The 26,873-nt window shown below is 36.5% G+C and overlaps 1 protein-coding gene across 1 annotated transcript in view; it reads left to right on the top strand.

Annotated features, from left to right (window-relative positions):
- The window catches only part of LOC131060756 (sister chromatid cohesion protein PDS5 homolog D), a 101,250-nt gene extending 83,606 nt beyond the window's left edge, over nucleotides 1-17,644 (top strand). The window contains exon 4 of the mRNA XM_057994171.2: nucleotides 17,621-17,644. The gene's annotated coding sequence lies outside the window, so the exon portion shown is untranslated. The remainder of the gene's footprint in view (nucleotides 1-17,620) is intronic.
- Nucleotides 17,645-26,873: the final 9,229 nt, after the last annotated feature.

Raw genomic sequence — 26,873 nt, 5'->3', positions numbered from 1 at the left:
GGGGGCACTTGGACATATTGAACTTCATCCCCACTCTCTACATCATCAACAAACACAATAAGTGGCCTCTTGCCATGTGAAGATTGTCCATCTTGGGGGTCTTGCTGCTGAGCAACCACTTCTGGAATTTGAGGCATTTGATCCATTAAAGTTTCATATAAACTCAACATTCTGTTAATCTTGTCCAGGTACGAGTTATCAGGGCAAAAACCTGAAAAACTAGGGTCAGCATCTTTCAATTCTGCTTCAACTCTCATCAAATTGTTCCATTTTCTTCTCCTTTCTTGTACTTCCTCTTTTCTCAGCAAATTTCTAACCACATCTTCATCATCCAATGGTTCATGGTCCTTTATTGTGGCCCAAGGTGTCATTTTTGCCAATGCACGTCTAATAAATTGTTCAGGATCACAGAATCTAGACACATCATTAACCAACCTATACTGTTTAAGGAAATTGTTTACTTCATCAAAGGAATTCCTACCAATGGTAAAATCAGACACAACCCAAAGCCTAGGAAGAAAAGAACTCTTCCTGTGTTTCTCAAGGAATTCTTTTTCAACTAGGGTCAACTGTCAAATAAACTCCATAAAAGCAATCCTAACTGGAACAAATTTTGGTAAAATATGGGGAGGCCGTGGACACCCATAAACTCTGATCACAGTAAAGTTATCAAAAAAGAAAAAGTTCCCTCAGTTATGTGAAATAGACTACTTTGTAGACCAGTTTGGAACAAGCTGGTAAGGTCTCAAAATTCTCCTAACATTAATTGACAATCTTTCCCTATTTATTCATAGCATTTCTATAATTGGCAAAACAATCCAATTTTCAAAGTAAAGGAAAGAACGGGGAGAACTACTGTCCCAAATCTGGGCCCATCTTTGTATTGACATTAAGACACCAAATTCTTCTTTGATCAACTCCAATTCTTTATCCATGAACTCAACATTATAGAACAAGATTAAATGCATCAACAATGAATAATGCTTAAATGTAGGGTTGGGTACACCACTTTGAGTTTCAACTAGAGCATTATGAATGTGTTGAACCACATAGCCCACATAATCATAATCTTTGTTAACCTCTGGGTGTTGAATGTCCATAGCCATCATTAGTAATTCAACTGACACTGTTGAATCTCCATCAAAACCCAACACTCTGCATAATCCATAGATTGTACAATGCATATAATGGTGGAAAAGTGTGATGTCGAATGTGTGTGTGAAAAAGTGGTCTGTAGTTGCAAACACAACATTTCAATTAAGTCATTATATGCATGGTTAGTAAATAATAATCAATCAATAATAAACCATAACAAAGCGACTAATTGCCTTCTAAAAGATGTGAGTATAAGATTGCTCTCAGATTTTTATAAGCAATACCAGTGACTAGACTACACCAAGACGAAAGATTTAATTTATATGATATTAACTATATGGATGCAAGATGGATGAATAATTCAAGCAAATAATCAATTTAAGCAATAATTGATGTAAGCAATGATAGATGAGTAAAATGGATTCAAATAATCTAAAAAACACAATGATTATTCAATGACTCCAGAGGGAAATTAGCGTGATAATAATCTCCAAGCGTGTTCTTATAGTTTAATTGAAATGTATTCAAATTAGAAGTCCAAATTGCATTGGAAATAATAATAAATTAATTCCATGCATTTGTGATAAAAATAGATAATTCTTTTATTTATTCAAGAAAAGAGTCTTTTCAATGCAACTGAACTTATTTTTCTGAAAAGCTTTGAGTTCCAATTTTAGAGAACAATTCAATAATTCAATTAATTGCTTTTCTGATTTCAAGTTCTAAATTTAGAAAAATAAATAATATCTCAAGTTTGATTTCTTTCTCAATTCAATTCTTTATTTTGTTTAATTTCAATTCAACTCTTGTTTTGTAATTAATTTCTCTTTTGTAATAAATTAATTCCTTTTGCATGATTAAATGACAATTTTATTAATTAATTAAATATGCAAGGATATTTAATAAATTAAAATGGGATAATTGATCAAAATGATATTCTTGGAAATGATTTAATTAATTAATTAATAATATTTAATTAATATTGAGTAATTGATTTGCCATGTGATATTTGATGATTAAATAATTAATAATGTGCTCAAGATTAATTTAGTTGCCTTTGGTTAGGACCTTGGTGATGTTGTCGAGATTAGGGGCCCATGGTTTAGATGACCATTTTTAGGGTGTTACAAAATGGTGGCTCGATACTATCTGAAATTCTAACTAGTTTCCCATCCACCCTAGGCATGTATCTGGGCATTGCATGCTTCTTGATAACAACATTGTATTTGTCATAATCTTTTGCGATTCGCTCCAAATCTATATCTGTACATGCAACATCAGTAATCTGGAAAGCTTCAACGAAGCTAGCTCTGTTAATTGAAACTAGTGCAGACTGGTTCTTTCTTTTGATTACCCTGGATACTGGGCAATAGTGTTTGGCCAACCCTTTGATCAAATCCACATCAACATACACATCTGGCACAATTAACTTTGCCATATTTAAATCCCAAGGGTTTGACATCGGCACACCCTTAACCCTATTATTCAAGAAATAGTGAAACAGAGCAGTACTAGGCAAATAAAGTGTGGCCAGGTTTATGCATTGGCTCCATAAATCTTTCCATGCCATTTCATTTGTATTGAAAGCAATGGAAGTCCCCGGCAGAAAATCTACAAATTTTTCTTTGTATTTCTTATCCTTCTTTTCCTCAGTGGCCTTGGCCTTGGAACCTCCACTTGTCATCGCCTTGCTCATTTTAGCTGCAGGAGAAAAACTTAACCAATTTTTTGAAATTTTCCCACACCCAACACTCCAAATTCTCCAACGTTGCTGCAGAGTTCAATTCACTGGATTACCTCGAAGGTAGAATGCAATTATACAAAATCTCGGCTCGATCATGCAATTTATGGTATTTGGGCGCTGTCACTTCTCTCATTAATTGGCACAGTTGGATGAACTAGATACTGTGGCATTAATTCAAAGCTGAAGTACTGGTGTGAAATTTGAATTCATGCCCTTCTATCTAATTGTCATTCAAAACTTTTACAAAACCCAACAAACAAGTCCATGTGTCAATCCCTGATTGCTTAACACCCCTTTTTCTCTTTTCTATCTCAGTTAGTTTTCGGAGTCACTTAGGCATGTGGCAACAACTCGCAATCTTGCATGGTGAATTGCACTTCCTTCAATCTCCTTCGCGAGCTAGCGACCAAGCCATTCCCCATCTTTAATCACACACTCGCAACCAACCTGTTATAACAATTTGGAAAGTAACTGGCGAGTTAGTGACAATGCTACCAAATCCTCTTAATCGCAAGCTCGCAAGCCCTTTTATAAATCCTCAAATAATCTCGCGAGTGAGTGATAACTGTCGATCTTCATCAAGCCCTTCAGTCGCAACCTCGCAACAACATTTGAAATATTCTTTCTTTACCTGTAAGCTGGCGACCACTGCAAATCTAACAAAACAACTTATTTCATCGCAACCTCGCAACTCAAAACTTAACTTGACTTAAACCCTTGCGAGCCCACGACAACAAGACACTTAACCGCCATCGCATGCTCGCAACACTTTTTGACTTAAGACTTAGAAATCCGTGAGCATGCGATGACCACAAAATTAGACCAAATCCTCTTAATCGCAAGCTCGCAACCCCTTTTACAAATCCTCAAAGAATCTCGCGAGTGAGCGACAACTGTTGATCTTCATCAAGCCCTTCAGTCGCAACCTTGCAACAACATTTGGAATATTCTTTGTTTACCTGCGAGTTGGCGACCACTGCAAATTTGACAAAACAATGTTATTTCATTGCAAGCTCGCAACTTAAAAATTAACTTGACTTAAACCCTTGCGAGCCCGTGACAACAAGATACTTAACCGCTATCGCATGCTCACAACACTATTTGACTTAAGACTTACAAACCCGCGAGCATGCAATGACCACAAAATTAGACCAAATCCTCTTAATCGCAAGCTTGCAACCCCTTTTACAAATCCTCAAAGAATTTCGCAAGTGAGCGACAACCGTTGATCTTCATCAAGCCATTCAGTCGCAACCTCGCAACAACATTTGAAATATTCTTTTTTTACCTGCGAGCTGGCGACCACTACAAATCTAACAAAACAACTTATTTCATCGCAACCTCGCAATTCAAAACTTAACTTGACTTGAACCCTTGCGAGCCCACGACAACAAGACACTTAACCGCCATCGCATGCTCGCAACACTTTTTGACTTAAGACTTCCAAACCCGCGAGCATGCGATGACCACAAAATCAGACCAAAACTTACCTGTTGTTAGATCGCAACATAAAATGCTAAACAACTTCGGAACCTGCAAGCAAACGACCAAACCAACTAAGCTGCGATACCAACCACATCGCATGATCGCAAATTAAAACGACTAACTGTGAACACCTCACGACCTTGTGATAACATAAAATCACACCCAGTCGCAACCTCGTAACATAAAATGGTCAAGTGCAAAACATCTTGCGAGGTAGCGACAACTAAAATCTCCCAGTACTCGCAAGCTCGCGACTTAAACTGACTTGATGACAAAGGACTTGTGAGCTAGCGATAACCATAAAATCTCAAACTATTTATCTCTTAATCACAACGACCCAACAAGTACCAACAAAAATCAATAGTCGCTCACTCTCTAATGTTTTATGTTACCTTCATAAACAGGTGCGAGCAATGGCACATCATTTACATGTCCATTAAAAAAAGATGAGACACGTGGCAGTGGCACATCTCCATTTCTCGTTCTGATAGCACTTAGCAATTCTTGAGCTCGTGAGTTGGCGACAAGACAAATTTTTTGCTGCTAGCACTTCACTTGCTAGCTCGCGGTTTGATCACGTTTGAAGACATTTAACCTTGCGAGTTGGCAATAACCATAAAACTTAACCACAAACTGTCAAGTCGCTAGTGTAATACCCTAAAAATGGTCACCTAAATCATGGGCCCCTAATCTCGACAACATCACCAAGGTCCTAACCAAAGACAATTAAATCAATCTTGGGCACATTATTAATTCGTCAATCATCAAATATTACATGGCAAATCAATAATTCAATATTAATTAAATATTTATTTAATTAATTAAATCATTTCAAGAATATCATTTTGATCAATTATCCTGTTTAATTTATGAAATATCCTAGCATGTTTAATTAATTAATAAATCTGCCATTTAATCATGCAAAAAAAGAATTAATTTATTACAAAAGAGGAATCAATATGCAAAGCAAGAGTTAAATTGAAAATAGAATAAAAGAATTGAATTGAGAGAAATCAAACTTGAGATATTATTTCTTCTTCTAAATTGAGATTAACTTGAAATTAGAAAAACAATTAAATTGAATTATTAATCATTCTCTAAAATTAGAACTCAAAGCTTTTGAGAAAAAGAAGTTCATTTGCATTGAAAAGACTCTTTTCTTGAATAAATCAAAGAATCGCATGGAATCACCTATTTTTATCACACCTTGGAGATTTATTGTTATTATACAGTTTTTGCTCTGGAGTCATTGAAGATTTTGTGCTTGCTTTTTGAGATTATTTGCATATTTAGTTTACGGATGATTGTTTGAATCTATTCATCCATCTTGCATCCATTTAGCTTAGTCTCATACTCATATAGATTAAATCCTTTGTCTTGGTGTAGTCTAGTCACTGGTATTGCTTATACAAATCTGAGAGCAATCTTATACTCGCATATTTTAGAAGGCAATTAGTCGATTTGTTATGATTTTCATATTCATGCTTATATCTGTCTAACCATACATGTAATGACTTAATTGATGTGTTGTGTCTTGCAACTTGCAGACTTATTTCACTTTTTTACAGACATTTCTGGCGCCCACCGTGGGGCAGAAGACTACTTTTTTTTTCGGCCTCCAAGACTAACTTTTTATTTTTATTTTTTTTCGGATTTTTGACTTTTCGGATTTTTGCCGTACAGTTGCAGCGAAATATCGTACGACATCTCTCACATGCCAGAATGACAAACTGCAGGTATCATACGATTTGGTATGGATTATCGTACGACAAGGTGAGAATTGTCGTACGAATTTGTATTTTTGGTTAAAAAGCAGGTTTCATTCTTCAGGCTCTCTATTCAATTTTGATTATACTGACGCTGACCCTAGCTTGTTATCTATCTATCTGAGAAATATTTGCAGCCTAATTAGTTTTTGCAGAACGCCTGTCGAAGAATATGCTTGTTGCACAAAGACAATATGACTACTGTTTCGTTGTCTTTGCAGGTTGCCTGGGGAGAATCAACCAAACATCATGTATTTTTTAAATTATTATTTTTTAGGCACCTAAATTGCTATCTGGTTAAAGAAAAAATATGTATTTTGTGTTTTAAGAAAATTCAGAGAGGTAAGAGAGTATGCTCTTGTCTTTATAGACAATCAGAAATCTATACCCTTGAGGTGTTTTCTTTAAGTTTGAGATTTGTATATCTTTAGCGGCCCTGCCCTCCCGAGGAGCTAATAACTCTATAGTCATTACGACCGGTGAGAAGGGAACGACCCAAATGGGAACGACTAAACGCCAAGTACTTCAACCCACTATAAAATAAATGTGATTTGATAAAAATCAAGTCAATGGCAGTGCTCGGGAATAGCTCTCCTCTGTACCTTCGGGTATATTAAACCTTGGTTTTCAAGGTTGAGAGACCTCTTAATTGAGTTTATACCTCGACGCGCCAAAAGAATCCCTTACTAGTTCTAATTAAAATTAGAAGCTACCCGGTTCACCTCCAAAAGGGGGGATAATCTTTGTGCAAGAGAGATAGTAACTCTCCCAAGATACTTGTCATTTCGTGCCCCCATTAGCATTTGGACTCGGCTAATATGGCGTTGAGAATCCATTGCGTGAGACTCAATGGCCGTATTCTGATTAGCTATTGTGTGTGTACCTGAGTCTACAAGCAAATGTTTTCTTCTCTCACCAATTTCCATAGGGTTTGCATGCTGTGATTGGAGTTATTATTCATATTACATGTTTTCCGTGTTTTCATCCCTAAAACTAAAACTAGAATACCAAAATTGGAGAAAACAAGAAACAAACTCAGTGATCAAAACTCTGTCTGTGTCAAAACTAGTCTATCTTAGTCGAAACTCAGTTCACCTCAAAACTTGTCATACTCAGTCATTGAAAACTCAGAATTTAGCCTCTGTCCAGTAAACAGTCACATGAGTCTTATGATTTATCATCCTGTTACATATCTATGTCGTACGAAATTCCATCAATCCTAACAGTTTGTCGTTTGAGCCTGCATTCTGTATCGTATGAGACCTTATTATCTGTCGTCTTGTTTAGGGAACTATCGTTTGAGCCTGCATCCTGTGTCGTACGATAAACCATTTCATTGATCAGTTTGTCGTTTCAGACATACCCATATGTCGTATGGTACTAGGCAACAACTCGTACGAAATACTATTGTCATCGTCTTGAAGCTATTACACTGTCGTCTAGTCTTGTAAAACCTGTCGTACAAATCTCTTATTTTGTCAGTACAGAACAACCAAACTTGCCTAAAACAGTCTACATTGAACATAAAACTGGTTATCATAATCCTGAGCATAAACAGATCAAAACAGTGTACCTCTGCCATTTGTGTTGCATGATTTTGTCGATCATCTTTCAACTAGTTCAATCAACCATGTATCAAACTTGAGTCACTTAGATAACGTCTTACACATGATAGATCGTTATTGAAACCAGACTAAGTCTTAGTCACTTCTCTTAAATCAAACTAGATAACTTATATAAACGTCTTACACAAGATAGATCTTTCCTGAAACCAGACTAAATCTTAGTTGCTTCTCTCAATCAGTACGTTAAACGAACAACTAGCTCTAAATTTGATCTTGACTTCTGCATCACAAACAACTTTAGGTCACATGAGTCAATAAAAATGCCTATTCAAACCAGAAGTTCTCGTAAGAAAGATGCCAAAGGCAAAGGGCAATCCTTTTCATATCAAGATAACCTATTCTACGTAAAGGACCCGCTCAACAATAAATCTTCATCATCAGATATGCCAGTTTTGTGATCAACCCTTATCTCCCATCACATCTGGAACAAGACAAGAAAGACAAGCTGCTAAACACGCTGCTCGCAATGATATTAGTATACATACTACTGACAGTGACTCCTGATCAAGTGAATCTGAAGCCTCTGAACCTCTAGAAACTAATATTCATAAATGTCAAAAGGATAAAGATTTCCGAAAAATGATGAAGGTTATCATAGCTAGAGAAAAAAAGACTATTTTCTAGAACTAGCAGAACAAGGCGCTAAACTTCCTATTGGTTATAATGTTGAGACCCTCGTCACTAAAGAGGAGAGACACCATTATGAATGGTAGACAAACAATTACATGCCTTACGAACTGAGATCACAGAACTGAAAAACAAGGATAAATCACCAAAACAATATTCTCTGGACACAATATGCCCATTTCCATTTGACAAAAACATTTACATGCCTCCATTTCCTCTACGAGTGGAGATCCCAAAATTTGACAAATATGATGGTAACTCAGATCCCCAAGACCATATCAGAGAATTTTGTGCTTTATGTATGGAGTTCATGCACGACCAAATGTATCTCATGCACCTTTTTCCAAGAAGTTTAGGAGGACAAGCTATGGAATTGTTCTCAAGCCTACCTATGGGAATAAAAACTTTTGAAGAATTAATCCAACTATTTCTACAACAATACTCCTATAACATTCGTCACCCAGTCACTATGATAGAACTTTGCAATACCAAACAGAAAATAGGAGAGCCCTTTCTCACTTTTCTCCAACGATGGAGAAAAATGTTCTCTAGATATTCATGACCTATTCCAGTTTCCAAGAAAATGGATATTCATCAACAATCTGATCCCTGAATTGAAATACAGTATCTAGATGCAAGTGCACCCATCATTCAACAAAATGGTAGATAATGCCCTCAGGATGGAAGATGTGCTTATAAAGAAGGGAGATATCTCACTTTGGAAAGAAACACAACCACGATCTAATTCCAAAGAAAAGAACAAATATTGGAAATATGGCAAAGACAACAACAAAAACATTGTTAATGATGGAGTAGTAGACATAGTTAAAAAAAACTCGAAGCCCATGATATTTAACTTGGCTAGTGGCATGCAAGCACTCAAAGTAGTTGAAACCGCAATAGAAAATCCTCTGAAGAAAGTAAAAGAGTGGCTTAAAGAGAAACCTAGACGTGAATTCACTCCTTTGGAAGAATCATACAAATCCGCTTTCAAAACTTTATTGGCAAACGATCTGATAACGTTACCAGATAATTCTAGGCCATATGATCTCGAAGTCAAAACAAAATCGCGGAGAGAAAATGAAATTTGCGACTACCATCGAAACAAAGGTCATAACACAAACAATTGCATGAAGCTCAAGCATGAGATTCAAGATCTCATAGATGCTGGTAAAATTGTTGTCGGGAATCACCCGACAAATGCTGATCACAAAGCTTTTAAGGACCCTTTACCTGTTTACGAACAAGGTGATTCCTCAAAGGCAAAAGGAGGTGCCAAAGTAAATTACACTTATACCAGCAATGACAATGTGATCAACATGATTGAGTCTTCCCAACTTGAATATTGCAATATGATTATAATCAAAGACAAAAAACATGAATCACGACATGCAAATGCTATGACCCGTTCTCAAAAGAAAGTCACTCTCAAAGGAGCTAGTTCTTCAACTCTGACTCAGACAACATCAAACCTACCAACCTCGTCAAACAAACAAAAAGATACAACATTTGATAAATGTAAACAACTAACTTCATCATCATCCTCTGGATATAGCATTGTCGAACAACTGAAAAGAACGAATGCTCGAATCTCCATCTTTGAATTGCTTAAAATCTCTTTTGCTCATAAAGAAATCCTGGACAAAGCGTTGCTCACAACTAATGTCCCAAAAGATTTAAATATCGACTAGTTTCAATCTATGGTGGGTCACCTGAGTTCACCTCATTATCTGACCTTCTCTGAAGAAGATGCCAACTCGCTAAATCATCCACATAACCAACCATTGCATATTGAAGCCATGATCCATAAACACAGAGTTAAATGTGTTTTGATAGATGGAGGCGCGAGGTTGAATATCTGTACTTACAGTCTTCTTACACAGCTAGGATTTTCTGAAAATGTCATTGATCCGGCCAAGAAAATAACAATTAAAGCCTATGATGAAGAAGAAAGGACCTCTAAAGGTCTGGTATTATTACCAATCAGGGTGAGACTGTAGAAAGAGATGTCATTTTCTAGGTACTTGATCTTCCTCTGTCATACAATATCTTACTAGGCAGGCCGTGGATTCATGAATTGAAGACAGTTCCATCTACATACCATCAATGCTTAAAATTCCCTTATAACGGAGTTGAAGTCAGTATCCCTGCTGATACAAATCTCCCTTGCAATGCATTGACAAAAGGTGCCGATACCTTTGTGCCTCATAATAGAACAACCTCTACAAATGAAAGTCCAGAAGCCCTGAAGAAGAACTTGGAAAAGAAATTGAAAATTACCAATACTAGTATGGATGGCTACAAGATAGAACCGATACTTTCATTAGTCTCTCTCCCTCCATCACCAAAACATTTGGGCAAACCATCAAAGGCTATGAGGACACAGACTGCAACTCCGAATATCATATATGATGGTCGTTTTTATACAGTCTTCTACTTGCCTGGTAGATGAAATAGAAGAAGATGCTGTTCTTAAATGGCTTTTCAAGGAGGATAGTGAAAACAAGGAAGTACGACATTGTGAGATTTCTCCAACCCAATATGGTCCTGACTACAAAATGATTCAACACATGGGATATTCAGGTACCGGTCCCCTAGGCAAACATAAAGAGGGTATTATTGAATCGATTCAGCTGCAAACAAAGTCCACAAATGATAAGGTTGGACACGGATACAATCCAGAAAAGACATCAAACCAAAAACATGCTTCTAAGTCTAAGTGGAAGAAAAGGATATCGCCTTCAACATCACAGGAAGTCAACACTCAAGCAGAGTGTGAAAAAGAACAAGAGGAACTACCAATCAAGAGAGAAGAAACAGTCAGTACTCAAGTTCCGATGGTATCAGCTACAACAATACAAGGAGTTGAAATTCTAGAAGATATGAGAGACGAAGTAGAAAGAATTAGAGAATTGTTTGCACCCCTGAAAGTTCCAATCACATACACTGGTAGGCAACAAGTAGAAGATTCAAAGATTGACTCAAATGAGTATGAATGGGGTCCATACCATCTCTCAGATACATCCATTATAGAAACTCTAGAAGACTCCAGTGATATCATAGATGCCACTCAAGAGTTGATGCACTTAAAGCTAAAAAAGGAGATATAGGAAATCGGACTAAAAAGACAGGCAAACTATGAACGAAGGCTGAAAGAAGGAAGAATACAAGAAATTTTTTCATTTATTATATACTCCTCTAATAAAACAGAACAAATCAAGTATGAGACTACACAAGAAGAATTGGAAGCTATAGAAGCAGAACCAATCATTAGTCCAGAGGAAGATAAATAAAGTAGACGACAAGCACTCACAAAACCATCAAGGTTATGTCAACAGCTATGTCAGATACAAATGATAAATGAACCAAATCTTGAGGGAACTTGCGGAATTAAAGATGTTGGTGTTGATACCATACATACATTCACTTAATCACTTGAAGAAGACTCAGAAACTTCATCCGATGACTCTGATGACTCTGACAACAGTACTATTTATGACAATATCTACTCAGCATAAAACTCTGAATCATTTGATGTAAATGATGAGAATCTGTGTACTGATCTTGTTACTGTCGAACCACGATATGAAGTCCAGTCTGGCGTAGAGAACGATGCTACAAGTAGGTCTATTGGATTAGGTCAACCAAATATTAACGTGCACTTTAATAATCATGTTCTGACTCTTCCTGGTCTCGAGACATTTGCACAAGGTAGATTTCTAGAGCGCGACTTTTCAATTCGTAGTTGTGATGACAATACCGTGAACTCACTCGAACCTCTCCAAACTCTATCTTTGGTACACCCTGAATTAATTGACTGTAGTCTACAAGAGCAACCTATGAACGTACCTACTTTTGTTAATGACTACACACTAGCCTATTACCTCAACGCAGTTGAACCCATGGACTCTTCCACCAGCGAATGAAGTGCAAATATGGCTGAAACAGACATCAAGTATCTTAGTCGCAAAAATTAGATAAATAAAAATAAAAGATCTAATGGCGAAAACCACATTGTGGCGGTGTCAGAATCTAAAAAAGAGAAAATAAAGGACGTACCTAAGGGTGAAAACCTCTCTGAGGCGCTTGAAGGTGAGATACTTGATATACTGCCAAGTCATTTTCAGGAAAGGTCTTCTATATTGATTGATTCAACTCAGCTAGTGAACATTCAGAGTCAAGAGACACCACACATCATTGACTTAGCTCAATCGCTATCAACAGAAGAATTGAAAGATTTCACTAATCTCTTTTCAGAAAAGAAGATCAATTTTGCATGGACATACTCTGATATGCCAGGCCTGGATCCTGATCTTATCATGCACCATCTTTCTATTACACCAGGAGTTAAACCAGTCAAGCAAAAAACTTCGTAAGATGCACCCTCACGTGGCACTGCTAGTCAAGGCTGAGCTAGAAAAACTGCTAAAAGCTAGATTTATCAGAGCTATAGACTATGCGGAATGGATTTCAAACATAGTACCTGTGTCAAAGGCAGACAAATCTATTAGGGTTTGCACAGACTTCAGAGATATCAATAAAGATTGTTCGAAGGACGACTTTCCATTGCCAAACATTGATATGATAGTCGATATGACTACTGGGTATGAGATGTACTCACTAATGGACGGATTCTCTAGTTATAATCAGATCAAAATAGCTCCTGGGGATCAAGAAAAGACAACTTTCACCTGTGCATGGGGATCCTTTTGCTCGAATGTCATGCCATTTGGGCTAAAGAACGCAGGAGCAACTTATTAAAGGGTGGTAACTACTATATTTCATGACATGATGCATAAAAACATGGAAGACTTTGTTGATGACACCTTAGTAAAGACTATGAAGAGATCCACCCATATTCAAGAGCTAGGCCTCATATTAGACAAAATGGAAAAATTCAAACTCCGGTTAAATCCAAAAAAGTGTGCATTCGGGGTAACATCAGAGAAACTACTTGGTTATATTATTTCAAACAAGAGAATCGAGGTTGATCATGAGAGGTCCAAGCTATAATGAAAATGCTGCCTTCGAAGAACATCAGTCAAATGAGAAGTCTACAAGGACGTCTCCAGTCAATCAGACGCTTTATTTCTCAACTAGTAGACAAGGCTCAACCTTTCACAAAAGTATTAAGAAAAGGGGTAATCTACAACTGGGATCAGGAATGTGAACAACACCTTCAACAAATCAAAGAGTACCTGTCTAATCCGCTAATATTGATGCCAACTATTCAAGGCAAACCATTGGTTCTATACAGATCAGCTACCGATTCATCATTGGGGGCACTTCTAGCACAACGAGATGAAAATTAAAAAAAGAGCTATATATTACATCAACAGAACATTGGTGTCCTATGAAATGAACTACACTATAATAGAAAAAGGATGCTTGACATTAGTCTTTGCATCACAAAAATTGAGACACTACATGTTAGCACATTCCATCAAGCTAGTAGCTAAGATTGATCCGCTCAAATATCTTCTCAGCAAAGTAACACTTACAGGAAGATTGGCTAAATGGGTCATGGTTCTTACAAAGTTTGATATTGAATATGTGGAACACAAATCAATCAAAGGATAGGTAATTGCAAATCAACTTGCTGATGCTCCACTTGAAGACACTCAATTGTTGCATTTAGAATTTCCAAATGAATCAATAATGCACCTTACTCAACAACCATGGAAGATGTTCTTTAATGGGTCTTTCACTCAACATGGTTCCGGTGCTGGAATACTTTTTATTACTCCTTAAAAGTATTCAATCCCGAAGGCTTACAAGATTCTTTTCCCTTGCACAAACAACATTGCAGAGTATGAAGCTCTGGTAAACGGGATCAAGCTGGCTATCGAATGGAAGGTTCTAGAATTACACATCTATAGAGATTCTCAACTAATCATCAATCAAATCAATGATACATATCAGACTCAAGATGAGAAACTGATGCCTTATAAGAGAATGGTGGATAATCTCAAGAAATATTTTACTTTTGTATCATTCCAGCAGATTCCTAGATCCGCAAACAGAGCAATAGATGCTATGGCCACCTTGGCATCCATACCAAAGTTACAAGAATCTAATTTTCGCTTTGAGTTCTTGGTGAAAGAGTTACATTACCCTGCCTATGATTCTCTTGAGTCCCAAATATTCTGTTCTATTATCAGACACGACTCATCTCGCTACAACCACATTTACTCTTATCTGCGTGACTAAATTATCCCTGAAAATCTTACCCTAATGAGAAAAGGAACCTAACCCAAAATGCTTCACGGTATGTCATCATCGCTAACGATCTATTTAGGCGAGGTTTGGATAGTACTTTTCTTAGGTGTCTAGAAATTGAAGAGTCCCAATGTGCATTATCGGAAGTCCATGAAGGTATTTGTGGATCTCATTCGAATGGTCTTACTTTAGCTCGGAAACTACTAAGGGCTGGCTACTACTGACCATACATGGAGAAAGATGCTATAAAGTTTTCTAAAACTTGTGAGAAGTGTCAGCTACATGGGAATCTTATACATGCTCCATCTAGGGATCTCATACCCTTCATTACATATTGGCCTTTTCAGCAATGGACCTTTGATCTCATTGGCCAGATATATCCTGCATCATCTAACAGACACAAGTTTTTTATAATTGCCACTGAGTATTTCACTAAGTGGGTAGAAGCGGTTCCGCTCATCAAAGCAACTGGTAAAAAAGTAGCTCTGTTCATCCTAAACCATATCATTTGCAGGTATGGGATACCTTCATCCATCGTGACTGTCAATGGAGGACAATTCAAGAATAAAGATGTAGATGAGCTCTGTGAGAAATTCAAAATTAAACAGCACTGGTCATCCGTATATTACCCTCAAGGTAATGGACAAGCTGAGATATATAACAAAAACCTGCTGACTATCTTACACGGAACAATGAATAAATCTGGGAAGGATTGACATCTGCAACTGAATCCTGCATTATGGGCTTATAAAATAAGTATTAGAACACCTACTGGGGCTACACCTTTTTTTTTGGTTTATGGGTTCGAAGCAATATTACCTATTGAAATGGAAATACCATTTCTAAGAGTTTCTTTGCAAGGTCTTGTTAGTGACGAAGACTACAAAATATCTAGATTGCAAGAACTCGAGTTGCTGGATGAACGTCGGCAAGTGGCATTTGATCATGTGAGAGTGTATCAAAAGAGAATGTCCAGAGGATATAACAAGAAGGTTCGATAACGATAATTTCAGGTTGATGACCTTGTTCTGAGAGAAAATCCTAAAAATCAACAGTTTCGAGACAACAAAGGAAAGTTTGAACCCAATTGGCCGGGTCCCTACATCGTTACTACAGTCTTTGGCTCTGGTGCTTATCAACTCTTAACATCGGAAGGAGAACAACTCCGTGAACCGATTAACACCATCCATTTGAAGAAATTTTTCACTTAACATTCTCTACTCCAACAACCTGTACAACTAAAACGTCCTAAAAAATTCTAAAAATCATAAAAAGCCTTGAAAAAAAAAAAAAAGAAAAAAAAGAGAGAGAAAATGCCTTGGAAAACCTGGTAAACAGACACCTTGGTAAAAAAATAGAATATATTTGTCAAGCAAGTGAAAACCTGGCAAACAGACACCTTTTGTTCTCAAGCACTCCATCTATCAACGCAACGTTGACATTTCCACTTTCATTAATCTTCGTTATCGCTTGTACATATCTTATAGTCACTTTTGTGACATCCTGGTTCGTTGGAACCCTAATGGCTTGAAACTGATTAATGTCCTAGTTTTAGGTTAATCGATAAAGCACATTACATGTCCTAAGCAGTATCAATTAAGTCAACTTTACGTCAGTGAAATCTGGTCGTCCACTTTGAGTCAGTCACTTGTCTCCTGACTACTGAAGAGTTTTATCACTGAGTAAACAAGCAAAACAACATAACGGAAAATAATCACTAAACAATTTGAGATATGAATGAAATTTTTTTTGTGTGCTGTCTTTTATATTGGTTTTCGATTATTATTCCTCTGAGTAATTCGAGGAAGTCTATGTTGACTAAGAGGAGAAAGGATTGGGGGCATAATATTTTCTTTGTTTTCTTCTTGTAGGAATGATTCTGATGATCTGGAAACATCTAATTAGCTAGGTGTCTATGATAAGTGCGTTCACATCAAGGTGAAATCGCCACACATACTTCGACTCCGCTTATTTGTATGCTACATGGAGGTTCACATCATTTCTTTTTCTGTTTTGAGGGAATTTCTTTAAATGTGCAATCCGGGTCCATGCACAATCTGTCCAAGGATATGAACGAAAAAAGGGTCATTGCGGATAAGATAATTAATATTGCACATGAAAAGAAAGGAATTCTGATCTGCGTGCTATGTTTGTTAACGCTCAGTGATGAAACTTAAGCATTTCAAATCCAGTGACTAGGTTTAGGTTGCATTTCATTTTGCATCTCATTTTGCATTTCATTCTGCATTTTGTGAATTTAGAGTGATTTCGGTATGGTAACAATGATCTCTTTATCTTCTGAATGAGAGTTGGAAGTATCATCATTTCTCCGATCGAGTACTTGTGTATTGAAATGTTAGCTGCATACACAAGCATTTTATATAGATTCATACATTCATTTACATTCATCTTATTGCATAGAAAAATGAAAAATTTGCATTACTCATTACTCATTTTCATCATTTTATTTGCATATGAAAAGAAACAAAAAATAAACATCTATATTCATTTGCATTACATCCATACTAAAAAGATATGCATACATATAGAATAAAGCATATAGAAAACATCTCATAATCGATTGACACAACTACAATGAAGTTAAATCAAGGTCTCGTATATATAATAATAAAGTCTCAGGGTACAAAATAATGTCAACTGACATATACAAACTCCCATCTATGAGGCCCTACCCCAAGCCGACATAGCATTTCTGTTATTTTTATGGTGGACCTATTTTGGATACTATATTTTGATGCATTATGGACTCAAATTTTATATGATCTCGTGTTGTGGATAACATTGATATGATTATGTCATTTACTTTGATTTGTAGTACTTCAAATTTATACTATCAATTATGGATGTATGCTCTATAGGTGATTTAATTCCATGATTATGATGATGATGCCATTTAGTAGATTATTTATGTGGATGTTATCAGATAATTGGATATTTGATTTTTATAATTGAAATTGTATGCGATGTCTGAATTGTATTTTTTTTGATAATATTATATGTGATTTTTGGAATTACTAATGTGCAACTTACATGTGCAGGAAAATTATTCCATGTGACCATGGAAACTATTTGGAGAATCAAGCCTAGGCCTATGTGCGATTGTGAAACCAAGGGTTGTCTATTTGGAGAGACAACACCTCGTTTGTAAATGTGTTTTAATTTGTAAATGTTATGCTTGGATGTATATTTAATTTGGAAATTGTTTAATTTATAAATTTCAAAAAGAAGGGGCATTTTCCATGCGTATTTTAGTGATGTGTAATTCTTTTTGTGGTGTCACTTGACACGTGTTGTAAGATGAGTTGGCAATGACATGTCCCTTTTTGGAAGAATTGTTTTTACCAATACATATTATTTTTCAGTTATCCTAGAATGGTCCCAAGAAAGCCTTGGATAGGGAGCCATTAAAAAGGTCAACTCAAGGTTGACCCGTAGGTAAACTTTGGGTGGACTTAGAGGGGGTTAAACTAACTCCTAGGGTCAATTTAGGGTCATTTTTAGTGGACCATATGATGTACCTATGGATGAAGGCCAAATTTAGCCACGTGCCCATTCCCTAGGGTCTGTTTAGCCACCCCAAAAATTGAGTTTCTCAAGTTGGCCGAATTTCATCTTTAGAAGAGCCTTCCTAAGTTAGATAACCCTCCTCATGAGTGGCATTGCTCTTCCCCATTGCTTTTGACTTTTTTGAGGTGTCTTGGTTAGAGAGTCTGTAAGGTATTGAGAAGACCAACCAATGAACATCCTTCACCCTTCCTAAGTGCATTGGAAAGAGTGAGGAGTGTCTTCATAGGGAATAGTTTGGGAGGGAGAAGTTTGATCATCCACTATGCATTTTCGAGACTTAGATTTTTGGAGCAATTTTTGTAAGCTTTTGGCAGGATTTTGGCTAAGTCTTGAAGGAAAAAGGTGTGGATTTGGACAGCTCTCCTACAACTTCTTTTTACTCTTTTGGCAGATTTAAGGTTGGTTGAACTCCTATCTCATGTATGATGTTGATTTTTGAAAAGGTTGTTGTAATTGTTTTCCATTATTTTTTTTTTATATGTGTAAGAAGATGTAGAGTTCTTCCTTATGTGTTTTGGTTGAGTTTTTTTTTATGTTATTGTTTTGAGAGTTTTCAAGGCCAAACTCACCCTTGGGAGGGTAGAGTGGCCTTAGGGTGAAGGGCTGTTTGACAACTTATAAGTGATAGACTCTATTTGGAAGAGAGTGAATCACAAGAGATTTTTGTGACCCTTGCTGCATTGTGATTTGTTTATGCAATGAGGGTCATAAGGGGAGTTTTGTTGGCTTGTATGCCTTGCGGGTCATAAGGGATTATAGGGACAAGTTTGGAACTTGTGGATGTGTTATATTTGCAGCCTTGATATGACATTATGTTCTCTACTTGCAAAATTCTCCTCGAGGTACTTAGTTCACTTTCACCCCACTTGAAAAGTCACATAAGTGACATTGTTTAATCCTTGGGTTGGGAGTGTCTTTTGTTATGAGTTTTCTTCTTGTATGTGTTTGAATGTGTGTTTCCCGTCTAGCCTTGATTCTCCTAGCTCGGGGGTGGCTTCTAGTAAGCCTAGGTTGGGAGGTGAGCCTCCATGGTCACAACCTTCAAGTTTTATTGCAGGTTTTGCTTGGGAAAATATTGGAGAAAAAAGCTTGAGATGATCCTATTGTTTATTGTATTTTAGTTGCAGAAAAGAAAATGAGTTTATTATTGTATTTTAGTTGCAAAAAAGAAAAAAAGAGTTTACTATTGTATTTTAGTTGCAGAAAAGAAAAATAGTTTCTTATTGTATTTAAGTTGCAGAAAAGAAAATGTATTTATTTGACTAAATTTTGCCATGAAATATAAAAAAAATGCAATGTATTGTAACCTGAAGTATTTATCCTTTAAATGAGATGAATGCATTTTTGGATTATTTATGTGTTGATATAGTTGCTGGAAAAAGATTGGAAAATGATATTTTATTTTGTTTTAATTATTTAATGCAGAAAGAAATGAAATATATTCAAATATGTAATGCAGTTATTAGTAAAGAAAGGAAATATTGCTTATGTCTATAGTTCAAATACAAAGGAAAAATAGATAGATATTTTAATAATTAGTATTGATAATGCATTGTATCTTGCTATTATTGTTTGATTGGATTTAAAAAAAATAAAAAATGGTTGTAGTAGTAAATAAAATCTTTACCGTTGTTTTCTTTTTAATCCAAAAAACATGTATAGTAGAAAGATTTCTGTTGCAGCTGTAAATAAATCATTTTTTGCTAATCTTTCTATTCTGTAAATGCATGTTAAGTAGGAAATAAATGAATAGACATTTTCAAAATAAATAAACAGACATTTTAGAGTTACTATAAATCCGCTTTACATCTTGCTGCTATTGACACATTTTTTTTTATTAGAATAAGATAGTAGCAGCTGTTAATAATTTCCATTACTGTTATAATTTTTTCTAATCTGAAAATACTTGATAAATGAACTATTTAAGAGTATATATATATATATATTCTCCAATATATATACATATATATTTATATCTTAATTTAAAAAAAAGAAATGCTCATATATATATATATATATATATAATACATTATATTCTAGAAATGAAATACTTTATCATTTTAAATTTCTGGTTCATACTAAATTTATGCATGTCCACACACACACACACACAGATATATATATATATATATATATATATATATATATATATATATATATATATATATATATATATATATATATATATATATATATATATATATATATATATATATATCAACTTTTAAATCAAATAGTAAGAAAACAAATAATATTAATAAAATAAAAAAAAGGATGAAGTCTGTCTTTTTTTGGGGGCTACCTTTGGCGGAGCCGCCACCACTGTGAGTTAAGCCACAGTGGATGGCTCGGCTGGCACTGCGGATTAAGCCGTAGTGAATGACTAGCGGCCGCCACTACGGGTTAAGCTGTAGTGAACGACCGTAGCCGCCACTGCAGGTTAAGCCGCAGTGGACGGCTAGTAGCCGCCACTGCGGGTTAAGCCACAATGAGCGACTGTGGCCACATTGCGGTTAAATCGCAGTGGGCAGTTGCAGCCGCCACTGTGGCTAACCATAGTGGACGACCATGGCTGCCATTGTGGTGAGCCACAGTTGGCCACCCGAGCCCTCCTTCCTTCGGTTTCTTTAGATCCGCCATCATGAACCCTTCGGCCCCCACGAGAACTTTGGCCCTTGGTTCTCCCTCTTTCACCTGCACACAACAAAAAAGAAAAGAAGAAGAGAAGAATGTAGAACAAGCAGCCCTAACCCAATTTTGGGTTAGGGTTAGCTTGATAATAAAGAAATAAAAAGAATAAATTAAGTTATAAGAATAGATCAAGCCTAGTTAGGGTTTGTAATTAAATAATATTAAAATGAAATGAAGGGGAATTCATTTTAAAATTTGAAAAAGAATTTTCCCCCCATTTATCTATAGTCAATATGTGGGGTTAATTAACCCCTAATATTGACTAGGGTAAAATTGATTGTTAATATAGACTTTTATTAACAAGGTTTAATTGAAATTGGGGATTCATATTTATATAGCAATATTATTCTCATAAGTGATTTAATCTCATTAACAAGGTTTATTAATAAGAATTTTAGTTAGCTTTCATATTTAACTAAATATGGATGTTTGGGTTAAAATTCTTTTGGAGGATTTTATTAATGAAATTTATTATAAATGTATAATGTAAAATTTTAGCCTATGAGATCATTGTTGGCCGAATATTAAATAGTTGAAATTTAAATGTCTAAGGGGACTTAAAAGTTTGACTTTAGCATAAAATATATTTATTTGGCAAAATTTCAATTTATTGGTTAACTTTATTAGTTATATTTAAAAGTGTAATTGCGTTCGTTCAATTAATTATTTTTAATATAAGTTAACATTATTTATTTTAACCTTGAGTATTTTAAATACTGTTGAGATAATTAATGTCTCTTGAACAATTGTTGGAGAAATTTTAATTAGGGGTTATTAATTAATTTAGTTAATTAATTAATTAAGTTGTGATGACCCCTTTTAGGGAATAATTAGTCTTCTCTAATTATTGTCGCCATATTGATTTAGTTAATTAAATCAACTTTAGTAAACCATTCTTTAATATTGAGTTAACCCTTAATTAAGACAAAACTTATCTATTCCATTTTTAATGTAGATTATTTAATGTATTTATGTTGTTTTAAAAAAAAATTGTTGTTCTGTTTTTGCCCAAAAATTTGGGCATGACACCATCAGAGCAAGAATCGTAAGGGCTACAAAAAATGGGTGTGTCTACAAAAAATCTAAGAGCTACAAAAAAATCTAGCTCTCTGCCTCTCCCTCATCGCCAGGTGGTGGAGGAGGTGGAGCCTGCTGACCAGGATCTTGTCTCAGTGCCCGAGATCCCTCAGATCGAGCCATATATTGGGAATATGGAACAACCTTCTTCGATACAGGAACTGCTATGCTATAAGCCGCAACGAAATAAGCCGCCCGACTGGTTTGATGCAAAAACTGCTGCTACAAAGCGTATCGCTCTGCCCTCATCTCTGCGACCTGATGATTGTGCTATGCCTTGAGCTCCACCAGCTGACGATCACACTTAGATATGACCTTAGCTAACTAACGATCTCTCTCTACTCTAAGTTCCACCAGTTGTCGGTCTCACTCTGCAAGCTGTGTCTGAGCCACTGTCAACTGTGACTGTAGACCTGCCAAACGTTCTCTCATCGACCACACATCCACCCCCTGCTCCCTCATAGGCTCTCCACCTCCATCACTGCCTCCATTTCCGCCTCTGGCTCCCCCTTGCTCATCTCTCCTCTGTCTCACCTTCCTAGGAGCTACTCGCTCCTCCTCACCTCCACCCTCTGGTACCCTAGCTCCACTCAGTCTGACACCAATATCCCCTAGGGATCCACCCTCTCCTCTCTGCTGCTGCCTATCACTAGCTGGTACCCTGCTGCTTTCCTCGGAGCCTCGACTCTCTATCCCTGCCTCTGTCCCTTTCCCCATGCCTGCGCAGGGGCATCATCCTCAATCTCCTCTATTAGAGGTGCCTGCTCCGCCGGATCTATGAATCTAGGCAATGGATGCTACTGGAACCAATCCCTATACTGGGGCAATACCCCCGCATCTGCAATATCCTCTAAATAGTCCCACCTGAGCCGCTACAATCCTGCCAACTTTTGCATGCCCAGGGCGTATGATAATTTAGGTCCCCATCCTTGTCTCTCCTCCTTTGCATAACGCGCATATGTAGTAAATTCCTATGAGATCTCTTGAGGTCTACCATACTGCCTCGTCACTCGAGTAACCACAAACTGCTCGACCACTATCACTGATCTGCCGATGAGAGGTCGAGTCATGAAAAGGTTTCTGCACACAGTTCTCCAGTCATCCCAAGGCTCAAGACCCCTATACGGTCTCCATATGAACTATCAAATTGTCCAGCAACCGTCTCCAGTACTCTGTCTTGCCCAGATGGGGCTGAGTAATGTATCCAAAGTATCTATAAACAATGGGCTGCCGTGGATCTCTAGTGTCATCCATAATCGGTCTGCAAACTGGGAGGTGCTCCCAAGCCCATACCTATAATATCAAAACCCCTGCAGCCATACTCTTCCCCTCCCGGTAAACCGCCTCATGCATCTCAAGATATATGTGCACTAGAATACAAGAACACCATCCTAATATCTGAGGGTGCTCCACAAGCCTCTCTAGAATCCTGCCCCAGCTGCATAAGAAACCTTGCTGTCCCCTATCCGGCATAAGAAAACAACTGATGAACCCTGCTAAGATGCATGCCAGTGGAAACTGATCACTGTACCTGGCCATCATGTCATCCCAGCTGATAGACCGTGTAAGAATGTTCGCATCATGAAATACCTATCTCAGAGCTATTAGGCTAGGACGTTGTGCTGAATCATAATCCACCTTATCCCCAGCGAATGGAATCTGGAGAATCCTATATACATCCTCAGGAGTGATAGTCATCTCCCCAACTGGCAAATGAAATGTGTTATGCTCAGAATGGAATCTCTCTATAAGCGCAGTGAGCATCCCATGATTTACACCGATATCAGGCATGTCAAGGAGATGAGTAAAACCACATAAATCGATATGTGCCCTATCCACATCAAATAACTAGTGAACTAATGTTATAGTCGGTGGATAGACACATCTGAAAAAGAATGTGAGGTAGTCGAACCTGGAAGAATCAAACAAAAGATCATCAGAAAACATTTCAGATTATGCTATAAGACAAGTAAAACATCACGCAAATCTAGAAGAATCAATTGCAAAATCAAATTTTCAAGTTTGCACCCTAAAAAATGCTCACTATTTTTCAAATGACATAACACAGTAGAGACAGAAACTCGTATGATTCAAGACTGGGTATAGGACGAGAAAAGACTCTGAAACGACACAAAACAAGCCTTTGAACGACAAAATGGTCTCTTTTACATAAGCTCATATGATACAAGGGTAGGTATGAAACGACAAAACTAGTGGACTTAAACGATAAAAAAATACAAAGTAGTTTGTTGTACGACACAGGATGTCGTCTCGCACGACAAATTGACAAAGCCCAACTTTTACATGCCTAAAAACTCAAAAAGTCAACAAAAAAATATTCAAAAATGAAATGATTAAGAGGATTAAGATTGGACACTTACCTCTGGCTCATAGTTCTGAGGTCGATTATGTCGTCTCTTGCGCTCGAATCGATGCTCCTGTGTGGGAACCACCATTTTTCTTCACATAAGGCTTTTTTAATTTTCAAGCTTGGAGGGTTAAAATGAATTGAAAATGACACTTCTACCCCTTATATAGCCAAAACCCTAATTTTTCAACTTGCTCTGATGGACATGAAAATTTTACCCTTAGGTAATTTGCCTGTCCTGACTCCATTTTTCAGGATTGAAATCGAAATCTGAGATCATTCTCCTAGTCAATTTCAATATAATTTGGACCACTTAGCGCTTTCATTAAAAGGTCATTCTTTCTTCAAATTGAGCTCATTTTCTAATGAATCAATGTTGAATCTCAATTTTATTCTATAAATCAACTTTGCGCTCAATTTCTCATCAATCATCGCCAAATTTTCAAAAATTCCTCTGAATCATTTTTGTGCTCAAATCATTATCATTGCTAAACAATTGCTTATAATTGTGTACCCTTGCTATCTTTCGATTTCGCTCTGGAGGGGGCATACTCGTGACCTTATGACCTCACATCTTTAAAGTCGAGAAAATTTTCAAATCTTCATCAAAAGTCGAGAAAAAAATTCTTTTTCAACTAAAGAAAAACAAATTCTTATTGCTAAGGGTCATCTTAGCTTCATCGCTTCATATCAAGTTGAGATTTCTCGATCATCTGAATCAAATCAATCTCTAGGGGTATTATCAGTTTCATCACTTCAAATCAAGCTGATATTCATCTTCATCTGAAGCAGTCTCTTAATGTCAATTAGTTTCATCGCTTTTCATCAAGCTGATTATTCTTTTAAACTTAATCAAAAGTTTAAAGAGTATCTTTGATCACACGCTCAATCTAAGCAGGTGTTCAGTTTCATCGCTTCAAATCAAGCTGGATAGTTTATCTTCGCTCATCGTGTCTTGATCCATTAAGTTCAAGATCGATTTTATCTTCGCTCACTGTGTCTAGTTCATTCAAGTTATAGATCAGTAAGATTCGCTTCTTGATCAATCAAGTTCAAGTTCGGTATCTTTGCTCTCTATCAACCCTAGTTCAATCAAGTTTGGGATCGATATCGCTTTAATCAACTCTGTTTAGCTTCATCACCTCAAATCAAGTTAAACACCTCGCTATTCATCTGATTCGTGATCAATCAAGTTCAGAACTAGTATCTCCTAGACATCAACTATTCTTTGAACCAACGCCCTGTTCACACATTATTCCAAAGAGGGGCAAATGTAATAGCCTAAAAATGGTCACCTAAATGATGGGCCCCTAATCTCGACAACATCACCAAGGTCCTAACCAAAGACAATTAAATCAATCTTGAGCACATTATTAATTCTTCAATCATCAAATATTACATGACAAATCAATAACTCAATTTTAATTAAATCATTCCAAGAATATCATTTTGATCAATTATCCTGTTTAATTTATTAAATATCCTAGCATATTTAATTAATTAATAAATTTTTCATTTAATCATGCAAAAAAGGAATTAATTTATTACAAAAGAAGAATCAATATGCAAAGCAAGAGTTAAATTGAAAATAGAATAAAAGAATTGAATTGAGAGAAATCAGACTTGAGATATTATTTCTTCTTCTAAATTGAGATTAACTTGTGTTAGGATTCCCAAAGATACTCTAGAGGCGGGGGGGGTGAATCAGTATCTGACCGGTATATGAATTTTCTTAAATTATAACATGAAAAGTATTTCAAAACTGTATACTGGTAAACCAAAAATAATACAGTAAATCACAACAACAAGCACAACATGAAAGACAACCATAACACAATATTTTAACGAGGAAACCCGTTGTGGGAAAAACCTCGGTGGGATTTGTGACCCACAATATTCGCTCATTGGCCAATAAGAGAATATTATTGATACAATAGGGGCCTGCACATGCAGGAAGGCCAAGTGCCTAGAGCTCACTGCTCAGTTACAAAGGAAGTCACACTGACTTACAAAAATAGATTATACAAATCCAATATCATGTATTGCTTCAGATCAACATCTGCTATGCCAGGTTCAATAACGGTTTAAGCTCTGCAATAATCATAAACCCTTATCCAAAAATCTGCCTTACAATTCACACATTAGGTCTACAATAATCCTTCCATACTTACATCCTAAATGATCTACAAGATCTCATACTTATATGAGTCATATTACAATCCACCATGTCGACTTAGAAAAGGATTTTACAATTAAATACAAAATATAATTAAACAAAATTCCTGTCGGCCATGGTGCCGGTAATCTTTCTTTTCAGTGCCGGTGAGCTGTATGCCGGTGTAGAGTCTGTTGGTGCCGGTGCCTGTTGGTATCATATGATTGCAAGGTTTCCATCAATGACAATACCTTCAATCACCTACAAATTCTCATTGGAGTGTGCAGTTGCCAACAAACTCCCCCTTTGGCATTGATGGCAACACTCATGAGAAAAATCCAAAAAGTGTCCAAAAAGAATTTGCCAAAATTGCCTTACCAAAACTGTGTTATCAAAATGTGTGCTCCCCCTAAGCTGATGATGTCTTTCTTCT

This window comes from Cryptomeria japonica, chromosome 5 (genome assembly GCF_030272615.1).
Source record: "Cryptomeria japonica chromosome 5, Sugi_1.0, whole genome shotgun sequence".
Classification (NCBI taxonomy): domain Eukaryota; kingdom Viridiplantae; phylum Streptophyta; class Pinopsida; order Cupressales; family Cupressaceae; genus Cryptomeria; species Cryptomeria japonica.
The sequence above is the reverse complement of the archived record's forward strand: the minus strand, read 5'-3'. Positions and strand labels throughout refer to the sequence as shown.